General features: G+C 46.6%; 1 long non-coding RNA gene across 1 annotated transcript; it reads left to right on the top strand.

Moving 5' to 3' along the window:
- Positions 1–9,323: 9,323 nt before the first annotated feature.
- Positions 9,324–12,085, top strand: LOC134477147 (uncharacterized). Its single transcript, XR_010049059.1, has 3 exons — positions 9,324–9,476; positions 10,328–10,530; positions 10,855–12,085. It is a non-coding gene; the product is annotated as an uncharacterized LOC134477147 (long non-coding RNA).
- The last annotated feature ends 247 nt before the right edge of the window (positions 12,086–12,332 follow it).

Below are 12,332 nucleotides of genomic sequence, written 5' to 3' on the forward strand. Positions count from 1 at the left end.
TTAATTTTCTTGGGCTGCCATAATGAAATATTACCATCCAGAGCGCTTAAAAAAGAGAAATTTATTTTCTCATGAATAAACTGGAGAATAAAAGATTCCCAAGATCAAGGTGCCAGCTGGCTGGGCTCTTTCCTTGAGTTGCAGCTGGGTGGCTTCTCGCTACACCCACACAGCCTTCTTCAGGGCAGGAACACAGGGGCTGGGCGGGAAGAGCAGTAAATGAGAGTGCTTGCTGCCTCCTCCTGCAGGAACAACAGTATTGCTGGATTAAGACTCACCCTGCAACCTCCTTTAACTTGACTTCCTCTTTTTAGGTTCTTTCTCCACAGTCATGACAAGCAGGGTCCCCAGCCCCAGGCACGGACCAGTACTGATCTGTGGCCTGTGAAGAGGGGAGCTTGGGTGAATGAGCACAGCTTTCTGTGTTTCCAGCTGCCTCCTTTATGTCAATCACTCCCTGAGTTCTGCCTCTTGCCAGATCAACTGGGCATTAGATTCTCATAGGAGCTCGAACCCTGCTATGAACCGTGCATATGCGGAATGTAGCTTGTGCTCCTTTGAATCGGTCCAAAACCATCCACCTTCACCTGTGGTAAAGTTGTCTTCTGTGGTGCTGAAGAGATTGGGATCTGCCAATGTAGATTAGTTAGGGCTTCAATCGACAGATTTGGGTGACATAATTCAGTTCATACCTCTGCTCTTTGTAGCTCTGTTGTGGTGTGAAAAGCAGCCACGGGAGGACGTGGCCATGCCCTGTGTCCCTGTGGGTGTTGCTCCGTCCTAAGTATACATCAGTGCCTAGTCAGTGTAGGAGATGAGGACAGTTCTGCAGGAAAGAAACATTGGGCTTACATATTAGGAACAATGCAGCAGCCCAGGGACTGAGGAAAAGGACAGAAAGGGCTCAAAGGGATGGATTCAGTGGTCCCTGGATCTGCCTCCACTGAGGGGTAACTTTTCCAAGCATCTCCCATCCCATGACATCAGTTTCTCCAGTCATAAAGGGGAATACGCATTTAAATGATGCCTAAAAACATCCCAGAGGTGGTATTTTTGAAGTTGATAATTATAGGCAAAGATGAAGAAAAAAATGTGAAAGAATGCAAAAATAAAGTAGTCTGGGTCTTGCTGACATTTTAGGTCTTGATTATTCTAAGCAAGGGGAAAATAAAAGTCAAATATGCAAAACACAGCATGGTTGTCATTGTGCAGGATAAAAAGGAAACACAACTTAATAGCATCTCTACATGGAGCACAGGGGTAGGAATGTGGAGGGAAGGATCTTGTTCCCCTTGTTCATTCTAGTCTCCATCCTTACAGAAGGAGAAGAAGCATTAGGGCATTACTACATTATTCTCCAGTATTAATGGGTAGTAAATGTGACAGTTCCAAGAAAAAGAGAACATTGTGTTCAAAATAGAAAATACACAGATATCCAATTCATTTCAGAAAATTTCTAGCCAAATCAATTAACATGTATCATGGTTTATGTCAGAGCCTCCCCTCCCAGCCTCATGCAATTATGGACTCAACCAATCTAGTGTTTGTGATTGGTCCAATGTCTAGTGAGTGCTATACTCCCCAGGGATGGAGCCAGCATATGCTGTAACAGCAGGAGAAAGGTATGCCTCACTTTTTTGCTTTTACTTTTGCTGTTTGCAGCAGTCATGAATGGCTGCCCTGCCTGGCCATGCTGCTTAGAGCCAACTGAGTATGGACTGAAACCTCCAAGAGCTGTAAGAAATAAATCTTTCCTTCCCTAACTTTGGGCATCAGATATTGTGTCTCAACAACAAAAGTAAAAGTAACCAAGACAACATGTTTTTAATTTCAGGTTTAGTGGCATAAGTGTCAGTTACCTAGAAACCTCTACACAGTAGAAACACTTAGTTCCTCATCCTGTCAGAAACAAAGCATGCTATTATAAGTATATAGCCCTGAAGACTTGTGTTAGCCAGGCTTCTGTTACTATGAAAACATGTCCAAGAAAGTCAACATAAAGGAGGAAAGAGTTACTTGGTTCATAGTTTCAGAGGGTTCAGTCCATGGTCAGCTGGCTCCAAAGCAGAAACATCATGGTGGAATAGCCTGGCATAAAAATGTTGCTCACATCACAGTCCTGGAAAGCAAGCTAAGAAGAAAAGAGTCTGGTACAGTACCCAAGGCAATGCCCCATGACCACCTTCCTCCAGACAGGCCCAACATCCTGATTCTATACTTCTCAATAAAGCCATCAAATTATATCTCATAATAGATTAACCCACTAGATAAAGTTAGGGCCCCTAAGATCCAATCACTCCCCCCAAAACTCATTATCTGCTAACCAAGCCTTTAGCACATGAGTTTTGGGGGACATTTGGGTAAGACTGTGGAAGGACCAGTCTTACTAAAAGACTACAGCCATGCAAGGTGTTGTGATCTTGTCCTTCATCTAGCTCTTATAGTGACAATCATGTCACAGGGCCTCCACAGGACTAGAGACCAGAAGGGCACAGGGACTGAGGAAAAGCACAGTTACGCTGGGACTTTTGATGCCTAAAGTAACCATGTTAAGGGGAGTTCCACAGAGTCCACGCCATCTGGAAGGTATGACTCACCTGGAACGAGGCCGACTTGGGAATTCAGAGTCACACAAATTCTGTGGGAACACTTCAGATCCAAACCTTAACACCTGTCACACAGACCACGCCCAGGGGGCTCTCTTCTCTGCTTTCTCACCTTTCCTTTGCCCATTTAAATTCCCTCTAAGACTTATGTCATCAGTCTCTTTCCTGAGAAACCATGTGGCCCATGTGGGCCCATGCAAAAGTGGCCTTCGACATTTTCCTCTGGGATTTTGAAATGAATGAGGATTCATCTCACGCATTCTGACTTATACAGAAGAACATTGTTCATTTGGGTGTGTGGCGCACACTTATAATCCCAGAACTCTGGGAGGCTGAGGCAGGAAGACAGAGAGCTTGAGTCCATCATTATAAAATGCAAACCAAATTTGAGCACAAGCTTAGCAAGAATTTGCCTCAGAGTTAAAAAGAAAAGTTCAGGATGTAGCTCAGTTTGACAGTCCTGGGTTTAATCCTGAGTATTGCCAAAAAAAAAAAAGAAAAGAAAAGAAAGAAAGAAAGAAAGACAGGTTGTGTTTTGTTAAGATTGTGCCTGAATCATCCTCCAGTTCCTAACAGCTAATATGCTATACAGCACATAGTAGGTGCTAAAGAAGCATTTGACGAACGCATGAATGAAAGGATTACAGCGTCTCTCTGGGGCTTTCTCCTCATGATACCGCCAAAGCCTGACCCACACACAAGCCAAGGGCATCTTTGCAGAACAGATTTTCTCTTCCCTGTGGAGATTTTCCTGCCATTCTCAGCAAGCTCCATCCTAACAAGCAGCAGCAGAACAGCGAGGTGAATGTGTTGCCCTGGAGCCCACGGGAATAAGGAGCTGGGCCTGAGCCACTTCGGCTGGCCTCGCTAACCCTAGAGAGAAGCTCTGCCTGCAGTGATGAGGAGGCCACTCATGCAGCACTGATGTGGCCAGAGCAGCTGAGGCCCAAGTGGCCAGGCTCTGTGGCTGAGGTGTGGGTGCATGGAATCTTCTTGGTGCCCACCCACCCAGGATGTTGGTTCTGAATGGGCAGGAGACCTGGCCAGCCCAGCCTGGGGCAGAGAACAGCTTGGGCACTTCCCAGCTCTCCAGCCGCTCAGAGCTGCCTGAAGTGGAACAGAGGAATCTGATTTCTCACACAGACAAGAGCACAAGCATCATTTCCCTGACACCCACGTGTCCCATAAGGGAGGCTGGTCTCAGTGGAGGCTTCTGCGGCCACTCAATGAGGGAGAGGAGGACTTGCTCCTGTGTGTGTGTGGGGACCAGAGTCATCGTTTCTGATGCTGAAGAGTTCACAGTGTCGTGTGCTCCCCGCCCTGCCACCCTCTGGCTTCTATGTGCTGCTCCAAACTGCTGCCCATCCTGTATCCTCAGGGGCTGGACACCTGGCCTTTCTTACATGAGGACAGCCTGAGATCAGAGAGCGTGGGGGTCAAACTCAGATGAGGATGACAGCCCAGCCCTCCCGTGGACCTGTGTGCTCACCTGGTTTCCCAATGCTGTGATTTCCTAAGCTTCCCCGCTGGGCATTTAGCTCAAATATGTCTGTTACTGGGGCTTTCACACACGTAATCAGTTCATGCTAGGCAGGGTCCTGCAGAGAAGGCAGTAAGACAAAACCCAGGCTGCAGGAGGTACAGGGCCAATTCTATCTGCTATGTTCAACCCCAAAGCTTTTTGCCTGGTACTCTAGATGGCTTCGAATCAGCTTCACCGATTAATGCCTACTGCCTGAAAACAATGCTCAGCAGTGGGCCTTCTCCTTCCAGAGAGTCCTGTGTGGACATAAGCTCTGTGCTTGCCCCATTGCTCCACAGGTCCCTTAAATGTCCTTGCGTGAAAGAGGCATTTGAATGCTCACCGTGGGGGTTACAGCTGGCCCAGCAAGCTTTCTGCTTGGCACACAGATTAGACACCTCAACTTACTGAGCTGCACCTGATCAAATTTGGGGCCAGTCAGAAAGAAAACACAGAAAGGAATTTTGACTTATTTTTCTTTGTTTTTGTAAAATTTACCAAAATCATTTGTGCTTTTCCGGCTTATGTCCAAGTGGCTGAGGACCAGGGCCCCATCTTGTGGCCAGAACCCCCCGCATCTACCCTAGCCTCTGCTGTTTCATAGGTCAGCATCAACAGACAGCAAGGGTGGTAGGTTTAGAAAATTTCTCTAGAGATCTTTTTTTGCTTTTATGCCTGGGTTCAGGGTGTCCATTCCTTAGTAACATTTCTTCTTCTTTATAGAAAATATTGTTTTAAAAGAGATACAGATAAGGATGAAATCATCTCAACACAAATCAGAAAGCAAACACAAATGAGAACACAGCCACAAATGGAAAAAAAAAAAAAGTATGTGCTGAATTTTTAAGTCAGCAGTGGAAACTCACTCTTGGAAAAAAAGTGTCCACTCAGAAAAGGGGGGGGGGGTCCTTGCACAGCAATGACCTTGATGCCTTCACTTTGTTCTTGCTCAGAATCTAGAGGATCACGATCCTCACCCCTTATACATGCAGCAGCTTCCCGACATCCTCCAGCTTTGGATCCACCAGGGTGCTAATAAAGCAGCCTCTGCCTTCCAGCCTTTGTGTTTCAAGAGGTTGTCTATGGCTTTCTTGTCTTAAGTGACCCTAATCCACTGATTCCTGCCACCTTCCATCTGGCTAAATGGTCACTCAGTGCATTCGTGACAGGAAATCTGCCCGTGTAACCTGGAGGCTGAGTAGGTCATTCTCTGTATTACAGTCAGCTTTCCAACCCTGGATCCACGTTTTCATGTCTGTATTCACATTCTAACACTGTGAGCTTCATGAGAGACTGCGTTACCACTGTTTCTTCAATGCTTAGCACAGGCACATATTCAATAATTCTTTGTTGAACAATTGAGAGGATGAGTGAATTTTGAGTATAGTGTAGAAATGTAAAATCTTCTTCTATACTGTAACATCTCATCCTGGAGCTTGAGAAACAATAGTCATTTTGAAAAGAGAGATAGTAGGAAATGGGACAGACAGTGGAGACAAGAAGGAGGTCAGGGGAGGTGGGACAGGGGAGGCAGAGCGAAAAGGGAAGTCTACAGGGTCAGGGTGTGTTCACTTATGCACCCGCTTCCCAACATGACTGTAGTTATGTGTACCACAAGCATATGCTAACAAAACAATTTAAAGAAACAATATCCATGATCTCAGAGTTGCAGAAATAGCAGGGGAAAATGAAGGATAAAGATATTAGCATGTTGTGCTAATAACTTTGGAGTGTTAACTGCTGTCTATAAGAAAAAACACTGACTTGTTTATGGAATTTTGTGGTCAGATAGGAAAGTAACTGAGGCATCTGCTTTGCCTCATGCCTGAAATGCATGAGGAGAAGCATCATGCCTGAAATAAAGGTGTTGTAGTTAGGGGTTGTGCAGAGAACAATTAGAATCAGGACATGGAGTTTATAATATTATTTTTATAATGGTCACCTAGAGTTAACAGAAGAAACTGCAGGAAATCTATCCACAACACCAAAAACATAGAATATTTAGTTAAGGGCCTAAATCCCACAGCAATGTCCCTCATGAGTCCAGATGAAAACCCAGAGCTCATGACAATGCCTCCCACGAGTCCACCTGGAGGTCCAGAGCCCATAAGAAGGACTCATGCGTCTCTTGTATGGATCTGTGCTAGGAAGGCCCAAAGGTCAGCAGTGGAAGCCAGAAAGTCCAGGCCAGTGGGGTGAAGGAGCTGTGCTGGTGGGATGAGGGTTCATACTGGAGCCAAGAAGCCACGCAATAAGACCAGGGTTGTCCTAAAAAGCACATAGCCATCCTCTGCAACACAGAGGCCTCGAGCTCCTCTAACAACAAGCATAGTCGGGTGCATGCCAGGAATCCAGCTTCTAAGTTCATCCTGGAGACCAAGTTCTTCCTCTCCAGAGCCAGGAAGAAATGCTTGATGTGAGGACCAAAGCTTCTCCAAGAAAACCAACGGCTCCAAGAAAACCAACAGCAACTCATAGGAGAACCCACAATGCCTCAATGCAATATCGCACTAATGCCTCAACGCCTTAACACCCTCCTTCTCCTTCTCCACCTATTTATGCTGGCAACTTTCTTCAGGTGGTTCATCTTCGCTCAGTGCCATGCTGATGTAATACAGCTGGCATTAAGTTGACCACCAGTTCTTAATCCATAACAAAAGGTCTTACTGAAAATAAAGTGTTAGGGAAAAATAAATGAAATTACACTAAATATAGATTTCAAAACATGGTAAATACTACTTCTAGAAAAAAAAAACCTTCACTGTATAACAAACTGGATTTCTTCAAGTTAAAAGTTACCTCTGGGAGGTAGCCCTCTTCTTCCTACTGCTCTGGAAGTGATGCCACAGCCTCTGATGTGCTTTTGTGCCTTTCAGTCGTCTTATGGTTTGGACCTGAGATGCCCCAGAAGGCACTGATGTTTTTTGAAGGTTTGGTCTCAAACCTGTGGTGCTGCTGGGAGGTAATGGGACCTTTAAGAGGCGGGACTTAACAGGAGGAAGTGAGGTCATTGGGGGCATGGCCTTGAAGGGGATATTGGTACTCTGGAGGCTTTTTCTCTTTTTGCTTCCTGGTCACCTTGAGGTCAAGAAGAGTGAGTGCCTCCTCCAGCAGGCACTCCCACTGCCATGTACTGAGCCACCATAACCCAAAGTCATAGGGCCAGGTGATGATGGACCGAATCTTCTGAGACCTTGAGCCAACATAAATCTCTCTTCCTTATAAATTGGTTGTCTCAGGTGTTTGGTCACAGTGATGACAAGCTATATAGCACAAACTGTGAACCTAAAAAGCCAATCTGAAAATCTGCCTCCTTGGAAATCCAGACTTTGCATTTTTTGACTGGTTGAGTGTGCCAGGACCAAGTCAAACTGCATCTTCAGCTTCCTGCTTTTTATTTTTGTGTGGCTTTGCAAAATGCACCTGTCATTACAGTTACTGTGCAAGTCATACTTCTGTTCTTGGTAGTTATCAAGTTGTCTGCTCCTAAACTGAAATATTCCCTCTGCTATACTTCAGAAGTCAGATCACAAAATCTGAATAGAGAGAGAGTAGGGAGAGTTCATTTCCATTGTGTAATTTTCACTCAGAAGACAAAACAAAAGCTTAAAGATTTTTTTAAACCTTGTTAAACGCTGGTGAAGAAGTAGGGGAACGGAAACTCTTGCTTGCTGTGGTGGGGAACACCTGGAAGCTGAGGTAGGAGGACCGCAGTGTGCTCAAGGCCAGCCTGAGCTACAAAGCAATGCTCAGAACAAACAAATGAAAAGAGACTCTCATTCACTACTGATGGGAATAAGGCAACAGCCTGGTTTTGGGGATCCCCACCGCCCTGGCTTGGCCACACATCCTGTAAGTCCAGGCGAGGCGATGAGGCAGGAAGGTGCTTCTGTCAGTGTGGCCACACTGCGAAGCACAGACCAAGAGCTCAGGATCTGGCTTCAAGCAGCTGATGGACAGAAGCTTTGGGATAGCAGAGAAAGGGGGAACAAATTCAAGGGTGAGGAGTGTGCACAGCTGGGGATTTGCAGAGCTGGCAGGCTGTGTCGTCCTGGTCGAGCTGTGGTTAATATCTCGTATTCTATGAGGTCCCGAGACAGTTGATATTGCATGAGGGAACAGTTGGGGTCCCACTGCAAGTCCATCCTGCCTAAGAGCAGCCACAGTTCTGGTCACCGGATGGTCACTCCTCCACGGGCAGGGATGACCCTGCTCTCCTCTGCTGTCCCTGGAACCTGGGCTGACTGCAGGTTTAGAACAGGACTGGAGACTTGTAGGCATCACTTGGGGCCTAGAGCTGGACATTGTAGAAGCTGGCAGTTAGATGCTCCTGCAAATCCTGAAGATTACTTCAGTGGTTCTCATCATGGTGGCCTGGGTTTGAAGGAAAATGAGAAACGCTGGTAACTTCAGGCCAAAGAGCCTCATACTGCTGAGACCCCTCAGGTGCTTACCCTGCTGTGTGTACAGCAGGCCCGGTGCAGGAAGAGATGAAATACAAAGCCAAGCTTCATCCGAGTTACAAACTGGGCGTCTGTAAACCTGCTCTCGGGCCCTGTTATGCAGCTGTTTTGGAAGCCGGTTTGGTTGGTTCCAACAAAACCCAACATTTTTTTTTACTATGTGATCCAATAACTGCACTTCTTAGTTACCCAAATAGTAAAAAACTTGCATCTACACAAAACTCCCACAAGAATGTTTATAGTAGCTTTCTGCATAACAGCTAGAACTTGGAAGCAACCAAGATAGCATCAGTAGGTAAATTGGTTACATTCAGAAGGTGGGATGTTATTCAGCACTGAAAAAGAAATGAGTTATAAAGCCATGAAAAGATACAGAAGAAATTCAACTGCATGTTGCTCAGTGAAAGAAATCAAGCAAACAGATATGTTTGATTCTGTTTGATTCCAGCTATATGATGTTCTAGAAAAGAGGAAACCAGGGAGGTGTTGAAAAGTTCAGTCCTTACCAACAGTGAAGGGTGGGGTGTTGCAGGGTTTTACAGAATTTTTAGGGTAGAGGAAATACTCTGAAGTACAATAATAATCGATATGTGTGATTTTGTTTGTCTGAACCCAAGGAACATACACAGCTGAGAGTGAACTGTACCCTGCACTCTGGACTTTGGGGGTGGCTGTGCTAGGTCAGTGCGGGTTCCAGGATGATAAGGAGTGAACCAGGCTCCCAGAGGCTGTTGTTATTAGGGAGGCTGGGCATGTAGGGAGGACTGGGGATTTGGGGAGTCTCTGTACCTCCCTATTAATTCTGCTGTGAACCTGAAACTGCTCTGAAGAAATGAAGCTTTGAATCATTTCAGAAAGCCATGCGTTGGAACCTTTGAGCACATTGTAAGTGCGTTTCAGTGCCAGTCCGTACATCGGGAAGACACGATGACAGGTTCCAAGTGCAGGTGACCCCTGAACTAAGGTGGCTCCCTCTCCCGTCTCAGGCTGACCCTCTCTCCTGGCGACTCCCCGACACTTGCAGGGTGCCCGAGCAGACCCCACAGTCCTGGGGGCTGAGTCCTAGCAGTTACAGGCAGTTTCTTCAGTTACAGGCAGGAGGTGTTTCAGGCTGTGCAAGTTGAGATCTGTGGATAATTAAGCTGGAGAAAAGGTCCAAATGGGTTGTCAAAACAAGGAGGGCCCGCAGCTTATGTGGGGGATCAGATAACAGAGTCGGCGAGTGGGAAGGAGAGTGGGGTCCGGGCGAAAGGCAGCAGGAAGAGGGGTGCGTGGGAGGCTCCCGGCAAGTTGGAGACGGCGCAGCTGCGCGGCTGGGCCTCTCGCACTCCTCGCTCCAGGCTGGGTGTCCTGCCTGGAGCCACTCCAAGGCTTGGGGAAAGGCGGCTCATCGTCTCCCCCTGGCTGCCCTCGGCCCCTGTTCTTGCCCCTTCACCTCTCCTGAGCTTTCCCTCCCTCCCAGTACCGCTCCCGCTCCCCTTGGGGTCCTTGGATCTAATTCAGGCTTCTGGCCTGAGACACCCAGCGGTTGTCCGTGATGTGCACAACAGGTGTGGTGGGACAGAGGGCGTCATCAGCCACAGAGACTCCCCAGAGCAGCTGTTCCCCTGAACCCCAGCTGCCGGGCTCTCTAGCACCCCTGTGGCTGCTGTGATGGGAGAGAAGGGCCCGGATGCCAAGCTCAGGTCTCTGGCGTGGAGGGAAAGCCCTTGGCTGACCACTCCCGGGCACCACAGGAGAGACAGGAGCTGGAGGGACCTTTGCTCAGGGAGATGCAGATGGCACAGACGCCCAGTGCGTCAGGAAAAGGAAATGGAAAGGATGGAAAATTGGTGCCGAGGACCAGAGCACTGGAGAGAAGGAAGAGAAGGAGCTCGTGTCTAAACAGGCTGCAGACTGCGGGAGATGCTGCTGTGCAAACAGTAGCGGCGATTATAAGGTAATGTCCACGAGGTATGATAAAAAATACAGTGACTTTCATTTTTTAAAAATTTGTAACAATGAAAGACACCTTGTGATGAATTCCCTTCATAATGCTCCCCCTCGCTTCACACCCACTCATCCCACATCCCTGGCGCTTTCTGCAACTGTCCTGGAATCCTCTTTTGTACGGGTCTTTAGCTGCGCTGTCTTGAAAATGTCTCCTTTTCATAGTCATTGTGATTTTGGGGAAGAACTAGAAGTCACGCAGAGCCAGATTTGGTGACTAAGATGGATGAGGATGCAGTGTCATGTTTGTTTGTTTTGTTTTGTTTTGCTGTAGGATGACTTTTTGCAGCACCAGTCACTGTATTTTGTGATCACCCCTGGAAAGACTCTCAGGAACCAGGACTCCAGAGCTGCTGTGGAAAGTGGCAAGGACAGTGGGCTGTGTTCAAAATGAGGGGAAGATTCTGAATAGGATTCATGGCAATGCAGATGTGTTAAATACTCATTGTATATTTTGATCGCATCTCATATAATGACAACGGCACTGCTGGATGCCTACTACGTGTCACAATATTATTCTTGGTGGTTTACTTTGGATTATTTTCTCCATGCAGTTATAAAAACCCACCAGGGAGCAGTTGTCAGCTAGATTTTTATGGAGAAGGACACTGGCAATCAGTGTGAATCTGATCACTGCAAGTGACAGAGGAGGAACAAAAGAAGGGACATGTCCCAAATCCACTTGTCAGTGCTACCATCCCAGTTCTTCTTCCTCGATGCTCAGATCAGCAGCAAAACCCCACTGTAGTTCATGTGGTTGGGTTAGGGATGGATGACTGGGGAGTTACTGTTTCTGAGAATCTGCAACCACCATGCTTGGAAGAGATGAACACTAAAATCAGGAGACAGGAAAGGAATTATTCTCCCCGGTGTGTGTGTGTGTGTGGGCATTATCCAAGCCATTGATACCTTCATTCCAATTGGTAAGCTGTGCCTGGTGCTGAGTGGGGCACAAAGGCAGAAGTGCACTTTCACTCGGGCCTGGATGGCCACACTCACCTTCTTGTGCCCTCAGACACCAGTACACTGGGATCTTGGTCTTGCACACTCAGCCTGGAGCTTGCACCAACTTCCCTCATGCTGCAGCTGTTACAGTCACATGGAATCACACCCACCACTCACCTGGTTCTCCAGTGTGCAAATAGCAGCTTGTGGTACTTGTCAGTCTTGTTACCACAGGGACACGTTTTTATAACGAGCTTCTTCAGATTCAAACATTTGTTTCAGGTGGCTTCTGTTTCTCTGGAGTCCTCCCTCGGGCAGATGCTTTGTCCAGACTCTCATTGAACAAATAAAGGAAACCAAGGCCATCCTTCAGCGGGGCTCGTGTGATGCATTTCAAGTTATTCAACCATTGCTTCCTCAGTTCATTTATAAAAAGGCACAACCACAGAACATCCCACAAGTAGCACTTCCAGTCAGAAAATAAGCTGGAGGCAGAAGATGCTGAAATTCCTTTGGGTCTCTTAATTGTAATTCCTTTATGTGCTCAAAATAAACTCTTAACCCATGCAGTCAAAACAAATTGCCAGAAATAGTTATTATTTTAGTTTCCCTTTGGAATCTTTCATCATGCTTACAGAAGTCTTTAAGAATCTGAACTTAATTACTTTCATGGCATATTTATTAATTTCTTTTTTGTTTTTTCTTTTTTTGCAAAAGGAAGAATTTCTTCCACTGGACCATAACCCTTCCATGTTTAAAGCTGGTTATTATCTTCATTCCAATTGGTAAGCTATGCCTGGTGCAGAA

The sequence above is a fragment of the Cavia porcellus genome, unplaced genomic scaffold, assembly GCF_034190915.1.
Source record: "Cavia porcellus strain 051 isolate PalLab524CR breed Dunkin Hartley unplaced genomic scaffold, mCavPor4.1 scaffold_8, whole genome shotgun sequence".
NCBI lineage: Eukaryota > Metazoa > Chordata > Mammalia > Rodentia > Caviidae > Cavia > Cavia porcellus.